The following is a 15,553-nucleotide window of genomic DNA, read 5'->3' as shown; positions in this document are numbered from 1 at the left end:
ATAATAATGATGATGATGATGATGATGATGATGATGATGATGATGATAATAATAATAATAATAATTATTATTATTATTATTATTATTATCATCATCATCATCATTATTATTATTATTATTATTATTATTATTATTATTATTATTATTATTATTATTATTATTATTATTATTATCTTAACATTTTTTAACATCTTAAAATAAATGGAAAAATTTAACTAAAGAGAAATCTATGTTATGAATAGCATTGTTGTTATATTTATCATCATTATCATCATCGACACCACCACCACCATCATCATCATCATCTTCTTCTTCTTCTTCTTCTTCTTCTTCTTCTTCTTCTTCTTCTTCTTCTTCTTCTTCTTCTTCACTAACTACTTATTCTTGTCCAACCCCTCCACCAACTACTTTCCTCCTCTTCATCGGCTAACAACGTCCTCTCCTCCAGCACCAACTCCTCCTCCTTCTCTTCCTTCGCCTCCACCTACTTTTATTCCTCTTCCTCCTCCTTCACCACCTACTTCTCCTCTTCCATCTCCACCAACGACTTATTCCCCTCATCCTCCTCCACCACCAACTTCTTCTCCTCCTCCTCCTCCTCCGCTTCTTCTTTTTCTTCTTTTTCTTCTTCTTCTTCTTCTTCTTCTTCTTCTTCTTCTTCTTCTTCTTCTTCCTCTTCTTTTTCTTCTTCTTATTCTTCCTCGTCCTCGTCCTCCTCCTCCTCGTCCTCCTCCTCCTCCTCCTCCTCCTCCTCCTCTTCTTCTTCTTCTTCTTCTTCTTCTTCTTCTTCTTCTTCTTCTTCTTCTTCTTCTTCTTCTTCTTATCTTCCTCCTCCTCCCCCTCCTCCTCCTCCTCCTCCTCCTCCTCCTCCTCCTCCTCTTTTATCACAACCACCAACTACTTCTCCTCCTCCTCCCCATCCACCACCACCAATTCCATCACTAACAACTCCTCCCTCCTCCTCCTCCTCTTCCTCCTCCTCCTCCTCCTCCACTAACTACTTCGCCTCCTCCTCCTTCCTTTCCTTCTTCCTCCTCCCCCTCCTACGCTCCTCCTTCTTCTCCACCAACTCTTACTACTCCTCCTCCTCCTCCACAAACTACTTCTCCTCCTCCTTCTTCCTTTCCTCCTCCTCCCCCTCCTACGCTCCTCCTTCTTCTCCACCAACTCTTACTCCTCCTCCACCACCAACAATAACAACTACCCCTCCTCCTCCCTCCAATTCTTTGTCGACTCGCTTCTCTTTTCTTTATCGTGGATTATATTATGTATTGACATCCCACCATAATCCAAAATCATTACCACCACAACCTCTTACCTTCTTCCCACATAAACATCAAACGGACACCAATCTCATACCCTTCACTTCCTTTTTCATGTCCATCATTCATTCATTCATTCAATCATTCATATTTCATATCTCCCAACCTGTGCGCGTATGTGGTCTAGTGGTATGGCACTCGCCTTCGGATCGGAAGTTTATGGGTTCAAATCCCGCTCTGTGCGGCGCAAAGTTGAGTCCTTGGGGAAGGCCCTTTACTCACATTCGTTCACCGTACTCAGGTGTAAAATGAGTACCTGACCGTTAACAATGTTTTCTCTGTCGTAAAAAAATGTAATATCGCCAAACAGGCGTCAAGTCCTACATGTTAAGTGTTCTGTTGGCTTGAGATCCCTTGTAAAGCGCTATGAGCACGTCTAATGGATATTGCTCTATATGAAAGCTCAAGTTTGTTTTTGTTTTTTTTTTGTTTTTTTTTTGTTTTGTTTTTTTTGTTTTTTGTTTTTTTTTTTTTTGTTTAGTTTTTTGGTTTAAGCTCAACCTTCATACTGCCTTACGCTGAAAAATAAACACGAATTAAACATTTTATCCAGAACAATAATTGTTCTGACTAAAATGCTTAATTCGTTTTTGTTTTTTTTTTTGTTGTTTTTTTTTTTGTTGTTTTTTTTTTGTTTTTTTTTTGTCCTTCAAAAATCGATCCACCTTCTCCTCCACCAACTTATGAATATTGGCATTTTATGCTAAATTAATTTGGCAACCTTTGGAAGACGAGATGTTTTGTTTGTTTATTTTTTTTTAAGTACATAACGACACTTATTCGTGGCAATGGGATTTTTTAAAATTAAGATTTATTTGCACTTTTATAACTTTTATATTTTAAAATATTGTAGAAAAGTGATACCTTAAAAACTGTAGTTTTTTGGGGGGGTTTTCATGTCATTTGGCATTCTTTATGCGACTCATTTGGCATATTTTCAAAATTTATCTGGTAACCCTGTGTGATAATAATATTATATTATATTGCCTGTAGAGTAAATTACAACTGCCCAGAGCCATGCAATGCAAACAAATGACATCATAAAGTCAAGGGGGAGGTCGATGACAATTCAATTTATTACGGCCATTCATTATAACGGTGGTGTGTGTGACGGTGTCGATCGTGTTTTGTGGTTATTGATGCATGAGCTAAGGAAGTGGTACTGACAGTTGCTGATGATCGTGGTGGTGGTGGTGGTGGTGATGATGATGATGATGATGATGATGATGATGATGATGATGATGATGATGATGATGATGATTTCCATTGTTTGTTGATGGAGAATTAGGAAGAGGAGTATAAGGAGAGACAGAGATAGAGTGGGAGAGAGAGAGAGAGAGAGAGAGAGAGAGAGAGAGAGAGAGAGAGGGGGGGGGGGTAGAAGAAGAAGAAGAAGAAGAAGAAGAAGAAGAAGAAGAAGAAGAAGAAGGAGGAGGAGGAGGAGGAGGAGGAGGAGGAGGAGGAGGAGGAGGAGGAGGAGAAGAAGAAGAAGTAGAAGAAGAAGGAGGAGGAGGAGGAGGAGGAGGAGGAGGAGGAGGAGGAGGAGGAGGAGGAGGAGGAGGAGAAGTAGAGAAGAAGAAGAAGAAGAAGAAGAAGAAGAAGAAGAAGAAGAAGAAGAAGAAGAAGAAGGAGGAGGAGGAGGAGGAGGAGGAGGAGGAGGAGGAGGAGGAGGAGGAGGAATCAAAAAATGAATAAGAGATTAAGAAGCGAACAGAGAAGAAATAGATGATTTTAAGAATGGTGATGTTGATAGAAAACTTGTTTCTGTCGCAAAATGACAAAAGCTATTTTTTTTTTCCTTTTGGTCGAAAAAAACAAAACAAACTTATTTGCAGTTGCGATAACCCAAAATGGTTACGGGCTCATTGTTGTAATGTTAAATACTCTCAAACCAACGTAAAAATGTGTCAATTACAACAACGTTTAATCAAGCCCATAATTGAGTTCGGTTATCAGACCTGACTGAGTATATAACGTCGATATAGATAGTATGCGCTTGGCTAAGAAGCTCATAACATTGCCATCCGGAAGTATAGCGGACCAAAACTCAAAACTGTGTGTATCCATGAACGTTTATAGTCTGGTTAATACAGTTCAGTGAGCATTACTCATAAACGCGGATGGCAAAATACAATAACAAAGACCTGAGTGACGTCATCTTCGAACTATCTATAGATAGTTCGAAGTTGACGTCACTCAGGTCTTTGTTATTGTTTTTTGCCATCCGCGTTTATGAGTTATTCTCACTAAATTGTATTAACCGGACTATAGACGATCATGGTTACACACAGTTTAGTGTGTTGGTCCGTTATACTTCCGGATGGCAATGTCGTGAGCTTCTTAACCAAGCGCATACTATCTATAGACTAAGCTTAAGAGGATTACATCATACACAATATATTTCATATTATCTGTCATTCTTAAACTACGTGTTACCAATATTATCTATATAATCATAGCTATTGATATAATCCTATTATAATGTGTATATTTGTTACAACCCCACCTTCACAAAATAGTAAACATGAATTGTAATGTAAGCTTCGTGTGTATATTTACACAGCACTTCGCGTTGGATGTGTAATATGTGTTTACAACATTGATACGAAGAGTTCGATGAAGGGGAGATTACTTCTCTCCTATTCTATAACTATTGTTCGACGCCATGTCAATATTATGGACAAAGGGAGAGCAAAAGGGACACGGAAAGTAAAGGCTATAGATAGTTCGAAGATGACGTCACTCATGTCTTTGCTATTGTTTTTTGCCATCCGCGTTTGTGAGTTATGATCAATGAACTGTATTAACCTGACTATAAACGTTCATGGATACACACAGTTTTGTGTGTTGGTCCGTTATACTTCCGGATGGCAATGTTATGAGCTTCTTAGCCAAGCGCATACTATCTATAGACAGAAAGAAATTTACGTCACTCAGCTTTTTGTTATTGTTTTTAGCCAGCCATTTTTAAGAGTAGTTTTCAATGCATTGTATAATAACGTTTAAAGTTACACATGGTTTTGTATGTTTGCGCGGCTATGTGGTCTCGTAGTATGACACTCACGTTCGGATCGGACGGTCCTGGGTTCGAGCCTCGCTCGGCGCATAGTTGAGTCCTTGGAAAAGGATCTTTACTCACATTCTCTCATCGTACTCACCACCACCTCCTTCATCATATTTTCTTCATCCTTAAAACACTCTCGTTTTCTCTTATTTCCAACAAACAAGGAGGAATAAATACGAATTACCCCCCATTTTATGAATCAAACGCGCTCTATTTTTCTCACAAATAGACAAAAGACAAGGGAAAAAAGTTAAAGATGAAAAAGAAAAACAGATTTGTGGTTAAATGAGTACCCGGTCGTTGACAGCGTTGTCTCTGTCAGGAAATATAATTGAAATATCTCCTAACAGACGTCATGTTTCGTTCTATATGTTACGTGCTGCTGTTGGTCGGGGACCACTTGTAAAGCGCTTTGAGCACATTTAGTGGATATTGCGCTATATAAAAGCTCAATATTAATTTTTTTTTTTTTATGTTGGCCTGGTATGGAATATCCGACTGGCATTGTTTAAGTCAACGCATAGCATCAATAGAATGAAAATGACGTCACTCGGCTCTTTTGTTACTGTTTTTAACGGCCTTTTGAGTGATTAGTTCTCACTGAAGTCCCTTTAATGGACTATAAATATGTTAAAGGCGATGCTCAGTTTTATGTTGGTAAGATTGATCTGGCTGGTAGAACAGATGCATATTTTTACCTGAAAGCACAACATTAATAAGTTTTTGTGTCAATACACTTTTGGTGGTAAACGGGTGATAGGTCATGACTGCAAATTAATAGAAGTAACGAAATTTACGTCACTCAGCTCTTTGTTATCGTATTAGACAACCATGGATAGGAGGAGAATGAGGAGAAGAAAAAAGAGGAGCGGGAGGAGAGGAGGCGGAATCGTTTGTTTTGTTTTTAAGGGTTTTACGGCGCTTGCAACACATTTAGGTTATATCAGCGCCAGTAAAAAGGAAGAAAATTGGTTAGTAAAAAGTTCTAGAAGTACAAATAAAGCACCCAAGAAAAAGTAAGACATAGGGGAACTGGGAACAAATAGGGATCAGATGTAGATTCCAAGAGCACACTATCAAAGTATTTAGTTTGAGACCACGTATAAGTCTCATCCGGACACAAACACAAAATCCAACAAAGAGGAATACACTCAATTGCTTATCATTATACATTGAAAATAACAAATATAATAATACAGAACAGAGAGATGATTTACAAGGAAAAAAATAGCATCTCCCAAAACAATAACTATGCATTTGACTGTTTCCCTCCCAGCTAGGACTCCGGCCAGGGCCAGGACAAAACCAAGTAATCTCATTCCAAGACAAAGACAGAAAGCATGGTGGAAAACAGATATAAGGGGATAGAAGACACAGTATGTACCCCCCCCCCCCCCTGCCCACTATGGGAGGTCAGGAACCCCACCCAGGAGGCGGAATCATCTTTAAAATGAAACACGTCGGTGTCATGACACACCGTCTCGTGCTGTGGCAGTGTTCCACGTGATGCATAGGCTACACATCGCATGATTACACGTTTACTTTGGTTGGGGGGAGCATAATAGATAGTTTAGACAGTTTTGTGTGTTGGTCCGTTATACTTCCGGATGGCAGTGTTGTGAGCTTCTTAGCCAAGCGCATACTATCTATAGATAGTTGGAAATTGACGTTACTCAGGTCTTTGTTATTGTTATTTGCCATCCGCGTTTATGAGTATGCTCACTCAACTGTATAAACCTGAATATAAACAATCATGGTAAAACAAAAGTTTTGTGTGTTGGTCCGTTATACTTCCGGATGGCAATGTTGTGAACTCCTTGGCCAAGCGCATTCTATCTATACTATTCTTACACTCTTGATTTTTGGAAATCCGGAAGTGTTGCCAACCGCTACAGAAGATTGCAAGTGCGCGTTGGGACTAAAGTTCGAATTCCAAACCGCAATCGTTTCAGATTTCGTCCATTTTTAATAAAAGACATGTTCATAAAAGTTAAATGATACCTACTTCTCTTTTATCAAGAATTTAATTGCAGTGAAATTGAAGCTTGATAATCTGACGTAACAAATACGCTTCAACAGTTGTAACGTCACTTTCCCCGTAATGACGCATCGTAACTTAGTAACTGGCTCTATACTATCGGAACAATTATGAAATATTTTTCCGACGAGCATTAAAGCGTATCCAGAGGGGAAAAAAACATTATAAATATGATCATGTTTTGACTTTTACACATTCTGATCACAAAGACAAAATATGTCTTATGAAAAGTTCTAGCCAGCATGAAGAATAAAAAGTACTGATTTTCTTTGTTTAGAACCACGATGGCCGCCGTTGCTGGGCGACGTGACATCAGACTATTGAATCCAATTATTATGGTGAATCTGATATCATTACGAGTTGTTATAATTTATTGGGAGGGGTTGAATGACATTCATTTATATCCCATGAATCAACACAATAAACGATGATAAACATACCACAGGATTCTGGCATATAACGCCTACCAACTGGATTAAGCAGGGAGTATGGATTTATTATGTTATGTTTCTTTTATTTAATAATAATAATAATAATAATAATAATATTAATAATAATAATAATAATAATAATAATAATAATAATAAAAATAATAATAATAATAATAATAATATACTTTATTCGTCAAAAAAATGGAAAATCGTTTACAGACGCGCCGTGCATAAAAATGTATAAATATGTGACCCTCCGCCTCGAAACGGTATAAGTCCGATTTTTCAATTTGGGGTTTTTGGTACCCAATCATAGCTTATTGTATGCTTTAAAGTATGATACCACATTTATAAAATTCTGATTATTCATTGCCCAACTATGACCGTTTGAAGAAGGGAGAGTGTAAACACCAAGTTTTGAGAAAATCTACTTTGAAGTGAGGCACCGTTTTAACGCACAGTCAAATCGATGGGCAAAGATAACTCCTTAGATACGGGCATTGAAAATTAGAGGAGAATAGTAAAATTTGCAGAGACGACAATTTTCAATTTGACTGATAGGAATTTCAGACACCACTCGGAGGAATTTCAATGCCTCAAGAGGATGCTATTTGGTATTGTGTTTAAATATTGTATAGATCTAAATAGATAACTGATTGGAAATATATTATGATATAAAAACACATTGCCAAATACAACCCCAAAGTTTGTTTTGTTTGTTTTTAAGGGTTTTACGGCGCTTACAACACATTACGGTCATATCAGCGCCAGTAAAAAGGAAGAACATGGGATAGTAAAATGTTCTAGAATTACAATTAAAGCGCACAAGAAAAGGTAAGAGAAAGGGGAACGGGTTCAAATAGGGAACAGATGTAGATTCCAAGAGCACACCGTCAAAGTACTTAGTTTGAAATCACCTACAAGTCTCATCCAGACGCAAGCACAGGTCCCAACTAAGAGGAATACATTCAAATGTTTACCAATCATATAATATAATATGTAAACTAAACATAATACAATACAATGCATAACAGAGAGATGATTTACAAGTAAAAAAATATCATCTCCTAAAACTATAACTTAACTATACATTTGACTATATCCCTCCCAGCCAAGGAACTCCGGCAAGGATCAGGACAAAACTAAGTAATCTCATTCCAAGACAATGACTGGAAACAATTGGAAAACGGGTATGGGGGGATATTTACACAGTATGTACCTCCCTGCCCACTATGGGAGATCAGGATCCCCACCCAGAATGATGTGGTGGTGGTGATTGAAGTAGTAGTGGCAGTGAAGATGCGGTGGTGGTGGTTGTAGTGTGTGTGTGTGTGTGCTTGAGAGAGAGAGAGAGAGAGAGAGAGAGAGAGAGAGAGAGAGAGAGATAGATAGAAGAGTGCCTAATGTGCATGTGGTGATAAATAGAGCAACATAGAATTGAAAAACTAACGAGGCTAAAGTTTGGTCAAAGTATTTGTGATTAGCTATTATTGGCAAGGACAGGAAGGTGAACATGAAAATTAATCCAGTGAGCGCCATTTATTGATGTGTGTGTGTGTGTGTGCGTGCGTGTGTATGTGTGCGTTTGTGTGAAGAGGGGGAGAGAGAGGGGGGGGGAGAGAGAAAGAGAGAGAGAGAGAGAGAGAGAGAGAGAGAGAGAGAGAGAGAGAGAGAGAGAGAGAGAGAGAGAGAGAGAGAGAAAGAGAGAGAGAAAATTGAGCTAAATTGGTTTGAAGGGGTTTATACGGCGCTTGCAACACTGGTTGCAGTAGTATTGGTGGTGGTAGGGGTTGTGGTGGTTGTAGCAGTAGTGGTGGTAGGCATGGTGATGTGGTGGTTGTAGTAGTGGCGGTAGGGATGGTGATGTGGTTGTAGTAGTAGTGGCAGTGATGGTTATATTAATAGTGATGATGACGTGGTGGTGATGGTGGTTGTAGTTGTAGTAGTAGCAGTGGTGATGATGACAATGTGGTTGTGGTTGTAGTAGGAGTGTGTACTGATGACGATTAGGTGGTGGTTGTAGTAGTAGTGGTAATGAAGATAACGTGGTGGTGGTGGTTGTGGTGGTGGTTGTAGTAGTAGCAGTGATAAAGATGATGATGTGGTGGTGACGATTGTTGCTGTAGTGGTAATGATGATGTGATGGTGGTGGTGGTTGTAGTTGTAGTGGTAGTGATGATGATGCGGTGGTGGTTGTAGTTGTAGTAGTGATGGTTGTTGTAATAGTGATGATGATGTGGTGATGGTGGTTGTAGTTGTAGTAGTAGCAGTGGTGATGATGACAATGTGGTTGTGGTTGTAGTAGGAGTGTTTTTTTTGTTGTTGTTTTTTTAAGGGTTTTACGGCGCTTGCAACACATTAAGGTCATATCAGCGCCAGTAAAAAGGAAGAAAATGGGATAGTAAAAAGTTCTAGAATTACAATTAAAGCACAAAAGAAAAGGTGAGACAAAGGGGAATTGGTTAAAATAGGGAACAGATGTAGATTCCAAGAGCACACCGTCAAAGTACTTGGTTTGAGATCACCTAAAAGTCTCATCCAGACACAAGCACAGGTCCCAACTAAGAGAAATACACTCAAATGTTTACAAATCATATAATATAATATGTTAACTAAACATAATACAATGCAAAACAGAGAGATGATTTACAAGGAAAAAAATATCATCTCCCAAAACTATAACTATACATTCGACTGTTTCCCTCCCAGCCAAGGGTCAGGACAAAACTAAGTAATCTCATTCCAAGACAACGACAGGAAACAATTGGAAAACAGGTACGGGGGGATAGAAGACACAGCATGTACCTCCCTGCCCACTATGGGAGGTCAGTATCCCCACCCAGGTAACAGGAGTGTTAGTGATGACGATTTGGTGGTGGTTGTAGTAGTAGTGGTAATGAAGATAATGTAGTGGTGGTGGTGGTGGTTGTAGTTGTAGTAGTGGTGGTAGTGATGACAGTATGGTGGTGGTGGTTGTAGTAGTAGCAGTGATAAAGATGATGATGTGGTGGTGACAATTGTTGCTGTAGTGGTAATGATGATGTGGTGGTGGTGGTTGTAGTTGTAGTGGCAGTGATGATGATGCGGTAGTTGTTGTTGTAGTAGTAATAGTAGTAGTAGTAGTAGTAGTAGTAGTAGTAGTAGTAGTAGTAGTAGTAGTAGTAGTAGTAGTAGTAGTAGTAGTAGTAGTAGTAGTAGTAGTAGTAGTGATGGTTGTTGTAATAGTGAAGATGATGATATGGTGATGGTGGTTGTAGTTGTAGTAGCAGTGGTGATGATGACAATGTGGTTGTGGTTGTAGTAGGAGTGTTAGTGATGACGATTTGGTGGTGGTTGTAGTAGTAGTGGTAATGAAGATAATGTGGTGGTGGTGGTTGTAGTAGTAGTGGTGGTAGTGATGACAGTGTGGTAGTGGTGGTTGTAGAAGTAGTGGTAGTGATGGTGGTGGTTGTAGTAGTAGTGATAGTGATGTTTGATGTGGTGGTGACCATATATATATAAACTTTTGGTTCACAAACGTTAACATTAGAAAAATGGAAATCTAAATTCGAGAAGAAGAAAAAATATGGCACTTTATTTTCAAATGGCAAAACAGTCAATTAAATAGTGAGTGTCCAGAACAGAATAAAAGGTTAAAAATATTATGTCAACCGTGACTGGATTAATATTTCACCAATAACGTATCAGTTGTGAAACAAAGCAATCGGATATAATTACAATAGCCACCTAAATTAATATTAGCAATGTCATTAATTAACAATAATAATAATAATAATAATAATAATAATAATAATAATAATAATAATAATAATAATAATAATAATAATAATAATAATAATAATGTAATAATAATAATAATAATATCAATAACAATATCAATAACAATATCAATAACAACAATAATAATAATAAGAAGAAGAAGAAGAGAAGAAGAAGAAGAAGAAGAAGAAGAAGAAGAAGAAGAAGAAGAAGAAGAAGAAGAAGAAGAAGAAGAAGAAGAAGAAGAAGAAGAAGAAGAAGAAGAAGAAGAAGAAGAAGAATATCAATAACAATATCAATAACAATAATAATAATAATAATAAACTAATAATAATAATAATAATAAAATAATAATAGTAATAATAATAATATCAATATAATAATAATAATAATAATATAATAATAATAATAATAATAATAATAATAATAATAATAATAATAATAATATAATTTAAAAAATAATAATAATAATAATACAATAATAATAATAATATATAATAATAATAATAATAATAATAATAATAATAATAATAATAACAATAATAATAATAACAATAATATCAATAACAATAATAATAATAACATATACTAATAATAATAATAATAAAAATAATAATAATAATAATAATAATAATAATAATAATAATAATAATAATAATAATAATAATAATAATAATAATAATAATAATAATAATAACAATAATATGATGATGATGATGATGAGGATGATGATGATGATGATGATGATGATGATGATGATGATGATGATGATGATGATGATGATGATGATGATGATGATGATGATGATGATAATTATAATAATAATAATACCATTATCATTACTTTTTAAAGCAGTGCCGTTATTATTATTAATATAACAACAACTATTATTACTACTACTAATACTAATAATAATATCATCATCGTTATCGTCATCATCATCACCATCATCATCATCATCATCATCATTATTATTATTATTATTATTATTATTATTATTATTATTATTATTATTATTATTATTATTATTATTATTGTTATTATCATTGCAATTATTATTATTATCGTTATCATTATCATTGCTGTTGTTACTGATGTTTGTTTTGTTTTGGGGGGCTTTTAAAAAATAATTTGTTATATTAATATTGTTTATTTTTTACTGGGCGCCGAGTTCTTACATTAATATTGGTAATATACAAAAGGGACATAACTGAACTTTTCTGTCAATACGATAAGGACACAATCGGTTATCTCCCCACGAATTTCAACTTTTCTTCTTTTTTATTTTTTTTTTATACCACGCGGATTGTCGCAGACTGGTAAGAAAGAGTAAAAAGTCGTTTTGTTTTTTTTTTTGTTTTTAAGGGTCTTACGGCGCTTGCAACACATTTAGGTTATATCAGCGCCAGTAAAAAGGAAGAAAGTGGGATAATAAAAAGTTCTAGAATTACAATTAAAGCATCCAGGAAGTAAGACAAAGGGGGAACTAGGAACAAATAGGGATCAGATGTAGATTCCAAGAGCATACCACAAATGTACTTAGTTGTGAGATCACCTCTAAGTCTCATCCGGACACAAGCACAAAATCCAAAAAAGAGGAACACACTCAAATGCTTACATTATACATTGAAAATAACAAATATAATAATACATAACAGAGAGATGATTTACAAGGAAAAAAATATCATCTCCCAAAACAATAACTATGCATTTGACTATTTCCCTCCGCGCTATGACTCCGGCCAGAGCCAGGACAAAACCAAGAAATCTCATTCCAAGACAAAGACAGAAAGCATGTTGGATAACAGATATAATAAGACGATAGAAGACACAGTATGTATGTTCCTCCCTGCCCATTATGGGAGGTCAGGATCCCCTACCAGGGGTGTCGAGTTTCCCCAAGTCTAGCATACAAATGACGACACTAGATCCCTACCCCAAAATTCATCTGTAAGATGGTTTTCTTTAAAAAAAAAAATAAAAAAAATTAAACACACACATTCTCACAGAGAAATGATTAGTTGATAATAAATAAAACAAACACACATTCTCTCACACACAAGACTGTATCCCTTTCTGCAGATGATCCTAGTCATGACCGCGTCTTTCTTTATCCATAGTAGAGCAGAAAGCAATAGGGCAGGGCAGAAAAGATACAATAATAATAATAATAATAATAATAATAATAATAATAATAATAATAATAATAATAATAATAATAATAATAATAATAATAATAATAATAATAATAATAATGATAATAATAATAATAATAATAATAATAATAATAATAATAATAATAATAATAATAATAATAATAATAATAATAATAATAATAATAATAATAATAATAATAACAATAATAAATGACATTTGTACAGTGTCTTTCCCCCCCCATGTCAACGTGCTCTTGGCGCCTTACTTTCATAAAATACAAGTATAAATAAATACAATGAAAAATAAAAACATAGCCATTTCATTTACTTATTTATATAGAGTAGATAATGAATAGGAGAGGCAGTTTTAGAAAAGCCTAAAATTACCGACCATACTCAATACAACACAGTCAATCCGACCAACTCCATTATGAGCATTTTGTCCGGCTTAAAGAGACATCGGGATAGTGGAATCAGTCACCAAAGTATACAAATAAAGAAAAAAAAAGTCTGTCTCCAGGCAACCTACCCAGTTAAATGGAGACATCTGGATTGTGGAGTTCTGAATTAGAGAAATACGGCTGTATATATTACTCGTATTAGAGATATCATAATATAATAATAATTCCATTCTCTAAGATTTCATCCCAGCTGCCAAACTTCCCAATTGGACAGGTTCCCGATTTTGAGGTCTCACTGTACTTGTAAGTAGAACTGTGAGATGTCTATAAAACAATGAGAAAAATCACAAAGGTTCTTTGTCAATATACAGTTATACAAAATTATCCAGATTATTATCAAATTGACTACAACACACTTTTTAAGTACTACTCCCATGTAAAATTTACCCGTGTAGACAAATACAAAATTTTTATAACACATTCTTCTATAATTATCCATCAGTTTTTGGGTGTTTTTTTTTTGGTTAATACATGGAATGCTTCAAATTTAAAACAAAAGACTCTAAAAGTATTTGTTTTGTTTTTTTTAAGGGTTTTACGGCGCTTGCAACACATTAAGGTCATATCAGGGCCAGTAAAAAGGAAGAAAATGGGATAGTAAAAAGTTCTAGAACTACAATTAAAGCACAAAAGAAAAGGTAAGACAAAGGGGATTGGTTCAAATAGGCAACAGATGTAGATTCCAAGAGCACACCATCAAAGTACTTAGTTTGAGATCACCTAAAAGTCTCATCCAGACACAAGCACAGGTCCCAACTAATAGGAATACACTCAAATGTTTACCAATCATATAATATAATATGTAAACTAAACATAATACAATGCATAACAGAGAAATGATTTACAAGGATAAAAATATCCTCTCCCAAAACTATAACTATACATTCGACTGTTTCCCTCCCAGCCAAGGAACTCCGGCAAGGATCAGGACAAAACTACGTAATCTCATTCCAAGATAATGACAGGAAACAATTGGAAAACGGGTATGGGGGATAGAAGACACAGCATGTACCTCCCTGCCCACTATGGGAGGTCAGGATCCCCACCCAGATTTCAAAAGTATAATGCATTTCAAAAATGCAATCGACAAGGGACTCCATAACGTAAAATATGGATTTGAAGAATAAGTTTTCAATTAATATATCTTCGATTGCTTATGGCGTAAATGATGACAATAGTTATGATCAGATATGGGAATTTTTTATCTGAATCTTTCTTTTTTTCTGGGGTATTTAACTCTCTCCTTCCCAGACATTTTCAGAATTTTCCCTGAAAATTCACACCCACCCAACACAAAAATAGATTTTTTTCTATCTAAACAGAAAAGGAACAAGTACGTTCTGTCTATACAAAATGTTTTCCAGTGTCTAACGTTTGTCGCTGTAACAAAGTATTTTCTTTATAATTTGTGATGTACAATGGATATCAGATCGAGAACAAAATGTTGGTTGCATCGAAACGCATGTGACGAATTTCCTATGGATGGTAAGGTGAGGGTTCAAGGCCTTTGACCTAAGCAACCCATTATCATGATGTCATGCTTTTTTTTCTTAACCTCAGGAATGAGAGACTTCCAATGTTTGTCGTCATTTTGCCAGTTTAGGTTTATCTCCATCTTATATATACGACAATTCACACAGGCATAGGGATATTGACCTTTAAAAAAATTATAAATAAATAAAATAATAAATACATATAAGTAAATTAAATAAAAAGCTAAATAAATAAATAAATAAATAAATAAATAAAATATTTTTAAAAAAAATTGATTTAATATGACTTAATAACTCTGGTACACTCTTTGATAGGGGAATTTAGATAGTAATCATTGCTATCGACATAGTCGCTACCTGTAATTATGGGTCATCACACGGGTCACAAACCTCATCATTGATGCCATGTTATTACAAAGTCTGTCAGCCAAGTTCATAATAACATGCTTTTTCCGTCTAACAAAGTCAAATGACACTAAATATTACTATCACTGAGCAGATGGGGGACAATGAAAATAAATTGGCCCTGATAATGTATGCTGCCTTAGGTTATATGTTTTGTTTTTAAGGGTTTTACAACACATTTAGGTCATTTCAGAGCCAGTAAAAAGGAAGAAAATGGGATAGTAAAAAGTTATAGAATTACAATAAAAGCACCCAAGAAAAAGTAAGACATAGGGGAACTGGGAACAAATAGGGATCAGATGTAGATTCCAAGAGCAGACCACCAATGCACTTAGTTTGAGATCACCTAAAAGTCTCATCCAGACACAAGCACGGGTCCCATCTAAGAGGAATACACTCAAATGTTTACCAATCATTTAATATA

The sequence above is a fragment of the Berghia stephanieae genome, chromosome 14, assembly GCF_034508935.2.
Source record: "Berghia stephanieae isolate SIO BIC M18660-M18661 chromosome 14, UCSD_Bste_1.3, whole genome shotgun sequence".
Lineage (NCBI taxonomy): Eukaryota > Metazoa > Mollusca > Gastropoda > Nudibranchia > Aeolidiidae > Berghia > Berghia stephanieae.
Note: the sequence above shows the minus strand (reverse complement) of the source record.